The sequence below is a fragment of the Dreissena polymorpha genome, chromosome 2 (genome assembly GCF_020536995.1).
Source record: "Dreissena polymorpha isolate Duluth1 chromosome 2, UMN_Dpol_1.0, whole genome shotgun sequence".
Classification (NCBI taxonomy): Eukaryota; Metazoa; Mollusca; class Bivalvia; order Myida; family Dreissenidae; genus Dreissena; species Dreissena polymorpha.
The window spans coordinates 38,976,500-38,988,522 of NC_068356.1; the positions used below are offsets into that span (position 1 = coordinate 38,976,500).

Genomic DNA, 12,023 nt, shown 5'->3' on the forward strand with positions numbered 1-12,023 from the left:
TTGAAACATCACGTGCTTGGTTGTACTATCTTCTCCGTTTGTTTTTTAATGTAAACATGTACAGTTACACAATCCGATTAACTCACTCGCTTCTCCATTAGACGTGAGCTCTCAATGACAGGCCCCGATCATCATTAGAGGTCACCTCACAACACATGCGATATGTTCATTATTAAAACTTATAGGTTATCATCTTCTTTGCTTTTTTTTCTTCTTTGTTTACAATTAAACTTATTGTTTAAGCAAAAAAATAAGGGTCATCGTATCGAAAAACACGAATACAAGATAAGTGGAAAATATCTTTAGACTAAGTAACAATTCTAAAACTAATTTAGATTTGTGGTCAATTCTTTAATTTTAATAGGCTACCTATCAAACCGGTTAGTACTTATACAGTTTTCAAAGTAACCATGTCTGGACATCTCTAATGGTGTCATGGATATTCAATTAACAAACGCTGTCCCCATGTATTTCTGTTGTTCAAGGTGGATATAAATTTAATGTCGCATGACATCAATCACACTTTCGACGATATGTGAACGTGATAGAAACAAATTATTTAACTGAACTTATAGTCTATTTCTATAAATAGCATTACTTCACAATGTAGTTTTCCTAAAATGCGATATGTTGCGGATGTCGTTTTGATTGAAAACACAATTTTGCTCAAGATGATATGACGTAGTGGATAAGTCCCTTTGGGATTATTCTTTTGATCTCGTGACGATTTTCAGATGCAAAGGCTTTATTTAAGGAAATGCCATCAGGAAGACACACTTTTCATTTGAAATTTGTATAAAATAAAAAAAAACACAAAATTAAACTACATATAATTAGAAAAAATCTTAGAAACTACATTTTTCGCTTTTAGACAAACCTCATTAAGCTTTAAACCTATTTTCTCTTGCTATATTCTTTCTGGTTGTCTTGTACAATGGTTTTGACCACATTTATGAATTTTGCCTTGTTAGCATTGTTATTATCGGCGTCAATGTTTTCCAACAATAGCCCGTATGATGCGCTGCTGTACATCAGAGGTGAGATGCCCAAGTACGTGCGTATGTTTTAGCTGCCAGGACCAAATGTATGTAACACGTCAATTAGAAAGAATTTTTAATATGTCAGTTTAAATAGGTTTTTTTGCTAAATATAATTTGATTTACTAGGATGATATGGTGCAAAACGTACTTTTAGTATCTATATATCAGCTATCATTTCATGAATAGTTTTTATTTGTTTTATTTTTGTTCACCGGTAAAACAAACACAATAGTTGTTGAACTCAGGTCTGCCTGGCTGGCCAAGTGTTATATTTTGAAACATAATACATCTACTGCAGTACCTTTTTATATGATAATACTTTAAGAAAAGTTAAAGAAAACATATATATTAAGAGGCGATTGGCTTTTATCTTTTATCAGAACCGATATAAAGAAGTGAAACTCCAGCTGCTGGAGCAGTATTGAATTCTTATTATATACAATTAGTTGGTCCTTTATTTAAGGCAAGTGACCGATTGCCTAAACAGTACAAAACACCAAAATTTGGCGAAACTACCAATATTGTAGTTATATTAATACACATTGCCAATTAAACATACATAAAAGAGTGAAAGGCAGCTTGTCAGATAATGGTCTGTACAAATTCCGCATAACCTGCAGAACTCTCAATTGATAAACATACAAGTTTACTTTTTAAATACAGAGAATGTATGAGAATCTAAGTAAAAGAAAGGTCTTAAACAAGGTTTCTGAAAATAATTAAAATAACAATACCGCTACCAGCTTCTGAAGGCTGAAAATATAACAATATCGAAGATGTGTACGATCATTAAACACATCGAACCGTATTAAAATATTAGTTATGGTGTCGTACCATTTCAATCTGAGCGATGTCAATCCATAGTCATGACGTGACGGTAGACGATGAAAACAAACATAATCGACAAAAATGGTTCGTGACACATATGGTTTATATAATAGAAATAAACATAATATGGTTTTGAAAAAATAAATTGTTTAATGTAGCATGCATATTTTAATATGTAATATTATAAACAAGTATTGATTTGCTGAGACCACTGAATGCTGTTCATTGGTTAATATGAATTTTAGCATTAAGGCTTGATTGCGATGTAACTTCGTTCTAACTATGTTTTACAAGCGTTGATGTCAATATTTGAAGCGTAGTAAAGTGGTAGAATTATTGACAAATGTAAGGTGTATCCAGAAGAATCTTTGCTTTATCTAGCGTATAAGGATGTGCCTTGTAAGGAACCCTTTTAACAATTAATTGCTCTGAACTATGTGCACAATATAAGTATGCATTTTATGTCTTCGTCTACAATAGAGCAGACAAGTCGCGCGTCTTGTAAGGATTAACGATAACTTATACGCTTTGTGTCAAATGCGACTTTTTTTCTAAAATGAAACTTTCAAATACCAAATAAAGAAAAACGTATTTTTCTATTTTGCTTTTGTCCGAATCTATTTGTAAATACTATTGTTGAAATGCCATATTTGCCTACTAGTAATTGCAAAAAATAGACAATAATAAACTGAAGCATTTGACATTTTGCAATAATCGTCAATTAATTACTGTCATTTAACTATCCAAAATCAATAAAAAGTATAAAACACCAGTGCTCCATACAAAAGCATTGTATGTGTCATTTAACATCGATTTAAAAAAACTGGAGAAACCTTAGACATTAATTAAGTATACAAATGTGTGTACTTGTTTTAATCGTTAATATATATTTTTAATCAAGTTTGTTAACTTATTCAATTAGTTCAATATAAATTAAGTTGTAATAAGCAATAAAACACATACAGATAATAAATTGTCCAAACGCAAACCTGGCTCGATTAATTCAGTAAAACCGAATTGCTATTTTCACAATCTTAAAAGGTAGTCGCGCGCACATTATAAAATGAAACGACTTATGTTTAACAGCAAAACAATATAATGATGATAGATCAATAGTTGACAGCAACTTGTCGTAATAATTAATACAGTTGAAAATATATATGTGTTTATAAAATCGAATTGTGAAAGAAAGTAAATATTTTGTGTCGATAGAAACAGGTGGTGAAAAGTCCCTTCCACAGTATGATGCCTTGAGAAATAATGCACACAATATCGCGGGACAGATGTACATAATATGCGTTAGTGGCATGTTAGTAGTAACGGGCCGGAATATTATGAGTGGATGTTCGTATGTCTCCGACCTAAAACCAGCCCAGGATTGTTTCGCTAACATTTCACAAATATATTTTACAAAAGCGTTTGACTTTTATAATAAAAGATAGAAATCCCTTACATTGACAGAAATGTATAGTTCTAAATAAGGTGATTAAGTCCGCTCTTAACCCTTGGCAATTCAGCTTTGATAATTTATGTTTAGTGTGTTGTAGCCTTCATAACATTCTTTCATCGCTTCCGCTTGTGAAAACGAAAGTGCATTGACCTTATAAACATATAAAATTGTCATAACTAAGGAAGTTATTTTACTAAGATGACTATAATTGTGAAAGGATAATTTTCAATGACAATATGACGAATTAGTTCATCCATTGTACGCGTCGAACCACCACTAATTTGTAATCGAAGTGTACAGTTAATCTAAAGTATGGACGGCCGGTTGGCCATAGTATTGGAATGAAGCTAGTGTCCTAATCATTTCTTCTCAAACTGGTAAGTTATGTAGTTTTGAGCGATTAATTATCAGAACAGATCAGAACAAATATTTGTATTCACTTGAGCATTTAACAGCTCATCGTGATCAATACAAAACATCCATACATGCGTAAAAAATATATATCATACTGATAATTTTCATGGACGAACCATCTTTCGAACCTCTTAATTTTTGACACGTCAATTTGACTCAAATATAATATTGAAAATAGTGAAACATATTTATATGTACTCTATTTGATAAATAACTTGTTTCTTCATGGCTGGCAACCAGGGTTTTCTTGGCCCGATTTAATAGCCGTAATTCGGCTATGTTCCCAATCCCAAAAAGTATATTTTTTTCCCAAAATGGGGCAAAAAATACCCTATTTCCAACAAAATAAAATTTTTTTTTTTTTTTTTTAGAAAGAAGTGTCTAATGCGTATTTTAACTAAAATTTTAATTCAATTACATTTAACAGAGTATGATATGATTTTGTTCTTTTAATTTGAATGATTATAAGGAGTTGTATCAAATAGTATTTCCCTAATCAGTGGACTTTTCATGTGGAAAAAAAGGCTAATGAAATTATTTTCCTAATAACATGAAAATGCCGATAAAATTTCCAATTCCAAAGCCATGGGCTATCTTCCCAACAAGAGTTCCGCGGCCGGAGATGACCGCATTGAAGCCGGATTTTTGATTTAAATGACAGGAAAGTACCTTTCGTGTTTTTGTCAATGCAATACTTAAATTACTGAATATTGCAAACCTTTACGTCAAGTTTGAGATTCTAGGTCCAAGCATACCAAAGTTACAACAATTTTAACATTTTAACATTTAAGTTCACAGTGACCTTGACCTTCAAATGAATGACATTGAAATGAATGACCTTGAAATGACCAGTGGTCATCTAAGTGTGCTTGCAAACCTTTACGTCAAGTTTGAGATTCTAGGTCCAAGCATACCAAAGTTATAACAATTTTAACATTTTAACATTGAAGGTCACAGTGACCTTGACCTTCAAATGAATGACATTGAAATGAGCAGTGGTGATCTTCTAGTACTGGCCAACCTTTATGTCAAGTTTGAAGACTCTAGGTACAAGCATACTAAAGTTATAACATGGAATAAGAACTTTAACATTTTTACCTACCAAAGTTATAAGAACTTTAACATTTTTACATTCAAGGTCACAGTGACCTTGACCTTAGAATGAATGACCTTGAAATGACCAGTGGTCATCTAAGTGTGCTTGCAAACCTTCATGTCAAGTTTGAAGACTCTATGTCCAAGCATACCAAAGTTATAACAATTTTAACATTTTAACATTTAAGGTCACAGTGACCTTGACCTTCAAATGAATGACATTGAAATGACCAGTGGTCATCTTCTAGTACTGGCCAATCTTTATTTCAAGTTTGAAGACTCTAGGTACAAGCATACCAAAGTTATAACATGAAATAAGAACTTTAACATTTTTACATTCAAGGTCACAGTGACCTTGACCTTCAAATGAATGACCTTGAAATGTCCAGTGGTTACTTACTAGTTCTGGCCAACCTTCATGTCAAGTTTCAAGACTCTAGGTCCAAGCATACCAAAGTTATAACAACTTTAACATTTTTACATTCAAGGTCACAGTGACCTTGACCTTCAAATGAATGACCTTGAAATGTCCAGTGGTTACTTACTAGTTCTGGCCAACCTTCATGTCAAGTTTCAAGACTCTAGGTCCAAGCATACCAAAGTTATAACAACTTTAACATTTTTATATTGAAGGTCACAGTGACCTTCACCTTCAAATGAATGACCTTGAAATGACCAGTGGTCATCTGTTAATCCTGGCCAACCTTCATGTCAAGTTTGAAGACTCTAGGTCCAAGCATACCAAAGTTATACCATGAAATAACAACTTTAACATTTTTACATTCAAGGTCACAGTGACCTTGACCTTCAAATGAATGACCTTGAAATGACCAGTGGTTACTAACTAGTTATGGCCAACCTTCATGTCAAGTTTCAAGACTCTAGGTTCAAGCATACCAAAGTTATAACAACTTTAACATTTTTTATATTGAAGGTCACAGTGACCTTGACCTTCAAATGAATGACCTTGAAATGACCAGTGGTCATCTGTTAATCCTGGCCAACCTTCATGTCAAGTTTGAAGACTCTAGGTCCAAGCATACCAAAGTTATACCATGAAATAAGAACTTTAACATTTTCGAGCACGCCGCCCGCCCGCCCCCCCCGCCCCCCCCGCCCGCCCGACAACATCAATCTATAAGCCGAGATTTTTTCGAAAAAAATCCGGCTAAAAAGTGGGAAAAAAAACTGCTGGCAACTGTACTGTAATTGCTTTCGGCTAAAACACGGTATTGGTGCTGAAAGTAGTCTCACTTACTCAAAAAAATGAAATTGTAGATACAGCATTTCCTTGGTGTTATTTTTAAAGCTCAAGGTATCCCCTACTCAAATCAAGTTGAATTTTATTTGATCATGCATGCATTATTTTTTTATCTAACATTTTCATCCTATGGTATAATACAAGTTACAGACACTACACAAGTCATATAACATGCAAGAAAAACATAGCAGAACTATAAAACTTCAGATATTTTCACTTTAACATCAACTACAGGTTATAAACTGTTGAAATAAAGCAAAAAACAGGGGTTTTTTTTGGCCAATTTTATAGCCGAAATTCGGCTATGTTCCCAATCCCAAAAACTATACTTTATTCCCAAAATGTGGTAAAAAATTCCCAATTTCCAAAAAAAAAAAATAATATTTTTTTTTTTTTTTTTTTGGAAAGAAGTCTTATGTGTATTTTATCTCAATTTCAATTCAATTACATCTAACAAAGTATTATATGATTTTGTTCTTTTAATTTGAATGATTATAAAGAGTTATATCAAATTTAGTATTTCCCTAATCAGTGGACTTTTCATGTGGAAAAAAAGGCTAATGAATTTATTTTCCCAATTTCATGAAAATTCCAAAGCCATGGGCTATCTTCCCAAAAAGTGGCAAAAAACCTGAAAAACCAAAAGTGATTACTATCTTAACAAAAAAAATCAAAGCATTAATTAATCAGGTATCAGACCAAAAGAGAACCAAGCAAGAAACTTTTCTATAACTTTTATTATAGACCCACAAGATAGCTAATTAGGCATTTGTCTGAAACCAGGAAGTATATTCAAACAAAATAAATCGAAACAATTGGTTTGAAAAAGCATAAGTTTTCATAAAAGGTAGAATTGCATGCTCATAAGTTTGGTTACAGACACTTCCAAAATATATGATTCCAAAAACAGTTGCAGAATGGCATTAAGCATTAAAATATGCACTATAAAAGCAAGTTTACATAAAGACATTGACTTGAACATCATATCAAATGATTTTTTATTTGTTAGAATTTTAGTTAAAACACATTTTTTGTGTACATGATCTGAGTTGGTTACAGACACTACACATGGGGTAACAATAGCTGTCCAGGAGATGTGTAGCTGGACAATTCTCAGTGCTGGGCACATGCAAGTAAAAGAAGACTAATCTGACATTATGAGTTTGGCATCTCATATGAATTGGCACACCTGTATAGAGTTTCAAATTGGTATAATCTAGAATTTCATTATGCAGCAATAAGCATTACCAAATAATGTGCGGAAAACTTTCCAAACTTTTCAGTGTAAAACAAAATGTGATGTATTTATAACCCTTTGTTACTCTAGCTATCAAGATGCATCACAGAGAAGTTAAAGCTTTAAGTAATGTTTGCCCTGAATTTGAATTTGCGAAGTCCACTTTCAATAATATCTCTGGATCTTGTGCGCTATAAACAAGATGACATCTATTGATTCCTTTAAACAGTCATCTCTTCCAGGCCAAATTTGATTAACTTACATAATAAATGTATTTCAATCTGATTTCTGTTCCAAAGAAAACACCTAAATGTCCTTTGATTCCATTCTTTTGCTCTAGCCTAGCAGCTACAAAGACATCATAGTTGTATTTTAGCTTCTCATATTTTCGTTTGTTCTCCCAATGCTTAACCTTCATGCAGCCAAACCTAGTCTTATTTTATCTTTTCTTTTTTACTTGATTTATCTTTGCTTCCTGAAACAAGAACGGAAACAAATTTCATTTTCCTTTCTTCAAAGTTTCTGCTACTAATTAAAGTATAAGAATGTAAATTTATATACATGTAGTGTAAAGCATACAGTGCGCATGTCTTCATTGATCCATTCATAAGCAAAGGAAATGATTAAATGCAGCCATTTGGATCAAAGTAAAAAACAGAAGTTACTTCAGACATGGTTAAAACTCATCACTTTAGCTTTAAAAATGATTTCATATGCTCTTTAATAGCATGAACAATAATAAGTTAAATGTGTAGGCATTGTAGAGTATGTAACCATATGACCATCAAAACAAACTGTTTGATATTGTGTCTGATCTCAGTAAATTCTCAAATGGTTTTGTTTGGATTTACTGTTCTTATGATATTTAATGCAAAAAACTATGTTTCCAATTGCATATTCTAGGAGATAATTGAAAAAAAGCCAGTTTATAGAAAGCTACACTATGAAGACAATTTATTTACATTATTATGATAAATATTTCAAATTTCAGACAGAAAATGTCGAAATAATGCACCAGCAATACATCAGCAATGTAATACAAAATACAATTTTGTTTCATTTTACTCACATATAACAAAAAAGGTTTAAGGCTTACAGAAGGAAGTTAGTGGTTACAGACACTACGAATTTTAGCGTAGCATAATCAAAATGGTAGATACATACCTGAGTCATTACAAGAGGTTTGTTCTTGTCTTCTCTCCATATTAAAGGGTTGTATCATCGAAAAGAACACAGACATATTTAGATAAATCATTTCAGAAAAAGAAAATCAGGTTATATTGTTCCTAAATAAATTGTTCATAAAATAATTCCACAAGAATGCTTACAATATTTCATCCCAAGAGGTCTTGCATTACCTTTTTTTGCACATTAATCTATTGCACAATGTATGATGTAACATTCCAACATAAAAGATGGAACTTTCTCATGAGTAAAACAAAATATTTATGTGAAATAGAACAGAGATTTTTTTCCTTCATTTTTTACACATTTTTGTAGTGTCTGTAACTTTTTCTAAGTAGTATTTTTTCAATAATGATAATATTTTAGCAAGGCAAATTTCAGCCAACTTAGACATGACATGAATACACATTAGCAAATGTAGTATTTATACTTTTGCATGGAAAAACTTCTAAACTATTGCCACATAAAACTTTCAATGGTTACAGACACTACAGAATTTTAAATAAAAAGATTTACCAATGAACTATCATTATTGCTTAAACCCCGGCTTATCTAGTAGTTTGAATGGGTTTTGTACGTATCCTTCATACATAACTGAATTTTGTATGTTAATACAAGTTTAATTTACTGAAATTTGTACCAATAATTGGAGTATAACAATAATAATCTTACACAGACTTGTATCCGGTATGATTTGCTGCTTGAATTAATGAAATAGGTAAAATATTATGGATTTTATAAGTAAAATACTACCAGCAGGGATTTTGTTTCAACATTAAAATTCAAACATATACTATACCAATGTTTGCATCATTTGTTGCTGATATCAAAAGCATTTCTCATTTAAATCAATAGATTTTTTCAAGTGAGACTGCATAACGCTTAAAAAGGCCATTTTAAGAGCATGTTTCAAGGTACATGTATATCTCAAGAACGTGTAGCACTAGCCTCTTGAAATTTTCAGGAAAGTAAGATAGGTATATGCCATTGTAGTGGACCTTAAGAATTAATTCCTATCTTGTATAATTTTTCTTAGCCATGGATATAACATAAAAAAATGCAAATCAGCACCAATACCGTGTTTTAGCCGTATGTAAATCCTCTTTTGAAAACAGATTTTTTCAAGTTTCCAGCACCACCATATCATGTAAAACTACCAATGCCTCCCAAGCAACTGATACCTGCTTTCGAACCCTTCAGTGTACAACATTTAAAATAAAAAAGTCACATGTTTTGACCATGGTCACGTGACTAATTGCAGCAGCAGAAATGTGTAAATTGTGGAGCAAAGTTGAGAACAAAAATGAGACCATGTTTTTATAGTTTTTTAAGGAAATTCCTTATATATGAAAAAAGCATTACGAAATAAAATGATTGTTACATGTTTTATGATTAATCTACTTATTCTATTGGTTTTTGACGCATTTTCGTTGATTTGCAGCTACGCCCGAGTCGGCGTAAACAAATTACTTATACACAAACACGGGTGATGTAGTGCGCATGCGTGCATGCGCATAAAATGTAAACAAATGAAGGGTTCGAAAAGAGGTGAGGTTCGAGAAGAGGTACTTTAACAATACAGTGAGTGTTTATGTACATACTGAATTAAGCTTTTATACTCAACTATATATTAACCAACAATAACTTGGAAACTGCCAAAAAAACACATTCATTTCATAATCATTTCATAATACACTGAAAATGTTAACAAAAATCAACGTCAAAAGATAAATCAATGAATAGCAATCAGCAACAAGAAAATTATGTCGAGTGTTGTTAGGGCTAAAAAAGCGGTTACTAGATTTACCGAAAGCGCGCGCTTTCGGTATCGGTACCAAAAGCGCATTGTCAGTACCGAAAGCGCACTGTAAAATGTAAATTATATGGAAATAATCAGTTGACAAGTTAAATTTTCGATTAAAAAATAACTGAAAACATGTTTATATATGCATTTTTCATGGAATATTTTGTAGAAATTTTATCTTAAGCGCGTTACATTATGTCAAGTAACGCTGTATCGGTACTGAAAGCGCAATGTCAGTACCGAACCCACATTGTATAATGTAAATTATGAAAAAAATCAATTAAATAATAACCAAAAACTTGTTTATTAATGCAGTTTTCATGGACTTGATTGTACAAATTCGATCTTAAGCGCTACATTATGTCAATACACGCTGTCGCCTACTATAACAGCATGCCGCAATGATCAGGCCTTGACACTAACTTTTTTGACAAAAAGTACCCTACTTTCAACTTTTGGTGGCCCTCACCGAAACTAGGGAGTCCTCTTGTTTCAACACACAGCTACTCTCGGCGTAAGGGCAAATAAGTACAAGAAGCATACTAGTACACATTTTTATTTCCTATATTCAATTCTGTTGCCATTTAAAGCAGACCCATTAAAAGCTCATAACCTTGTCTTGTAAACTTTTGATATCATGTATTTCATCAATATCATCAGCATCGCCATCCTTGTCATAATCATCTTCAGCATAATCATCTTCAGCATTGCCCTTCGCCGCCAGAACTTAGCGTTTCGGAAGTTCTTATTATAAACTTTTAAGAAATAAAAGGTAATTACGCGCATTCAGGGGTTTCACTGGCTCAACAAAACTTGTTGCAACTTTTTCGCGCAATGAAAACTGTCAATTATTCCAACCTTATTAATAAGAACAATCATTTAAAGAAACCTTACTACATTAATGTCATTGCCTATATTATCACTTAAAAAAGTATATTATTACATAAAAAACAATAAGTACCTTCATAAGTCATACCTTCATAAGTCTTAATAAGCTTTATTTGTATATAAATACCATTTTTTTCAACTTGATAAGGCCAAAAAGAAAAATAGTTGTGTTTCCGGTCACCCGACCGACCCTATCTTTTTGGGGCCGACCCAAAAACTTATTATCCAATATTTGCCTTTTTTGTTAATTTTTCCCTGTCGAGTTCCGAGTTCGGCGATTTTTTTCCATCTCCGTCCGGTCGAATAAGGCGATTACCAGAATTATTGTATTGTGACCTGCAAAATAACATCCCGTTGCCGCGAACGCTTTATATTATACACATTGTGCAATCGGGGGACCAGCCTGTTTTTCCCGCAAAATCGCTATCCGGCGTTCCGTTTGATTGTAAACATGGCGTCGTCCATTTTGTACGTCAATTTGAACAAATGTTTTCATCATGCCGGAACATGCCATTAAAACACAAGAAATTTGCATTTTGGATTGAAGTCACAAAGATGAGTTCACTCCTTTCCACCTATCGCCACAGTTATGTGCCTTACTATTTGATACAGCAGACAACTTTCAAAAAGCATTGTGGCAAAAAAAGAAATTGCTTATCAAAAGTACTACCTCCTTTTGCAACATTACTTTTTAGAACTATTTACATATAAAAGGTTTTTCACAATTTTAAAGAACTAAAAGTAGTCTGCAGCAAAATGAAAATTTTCACCTTCAGATGGTAAAGAGTTAACATTGTGTGAAATATCTAACAACAAATATT

At 32.5% G+C, this 12,023-nt stretch overlaps 1 protein-coding gene and 1 long non-coding RNA gene across 3 annotated transcripts in view; one reads left to right on the top strand and one right to left on the bottom strand.

Moving 5' to 3' along the window:
• The window catches only part of LOC127866665 (uncharacterized), a 164,845-nt gene that overhangs the window by 95,927 nt on the left and 56,895 nt on the right, over window positions 1–12,023 (top strand). Inside the window, exon 1 of one of the 2 annotated variants that reach the window (XM_052407391.1) lies at window positions 3,438–3,695. The exons of the other annotated variant lie outside the window; for it this stretch is intronic. The gene's annotated coding sequence lies outside the window, so the exon portion shown is untranslated. Of the gene's footprint in view, window positions 1–3,437; window positions 3,696–12,023 lie in introns of those variants that run through there. 2 annotated transcript variants of the gene reach the window in all.
• Window positions 4,977–5,911, bottom strand: LOC127866693 (uncharacterized). Its single transcript, XR_008043067.1, has 2 exons — window positions 5,687–5,911; window positions 4,977–5,241 (listed from the first exon to the last, which is right to left on the bottom strand). It is a non-coding gene; the product is annotated as an uncharacterized LOC127866693 (long non-coding RNA).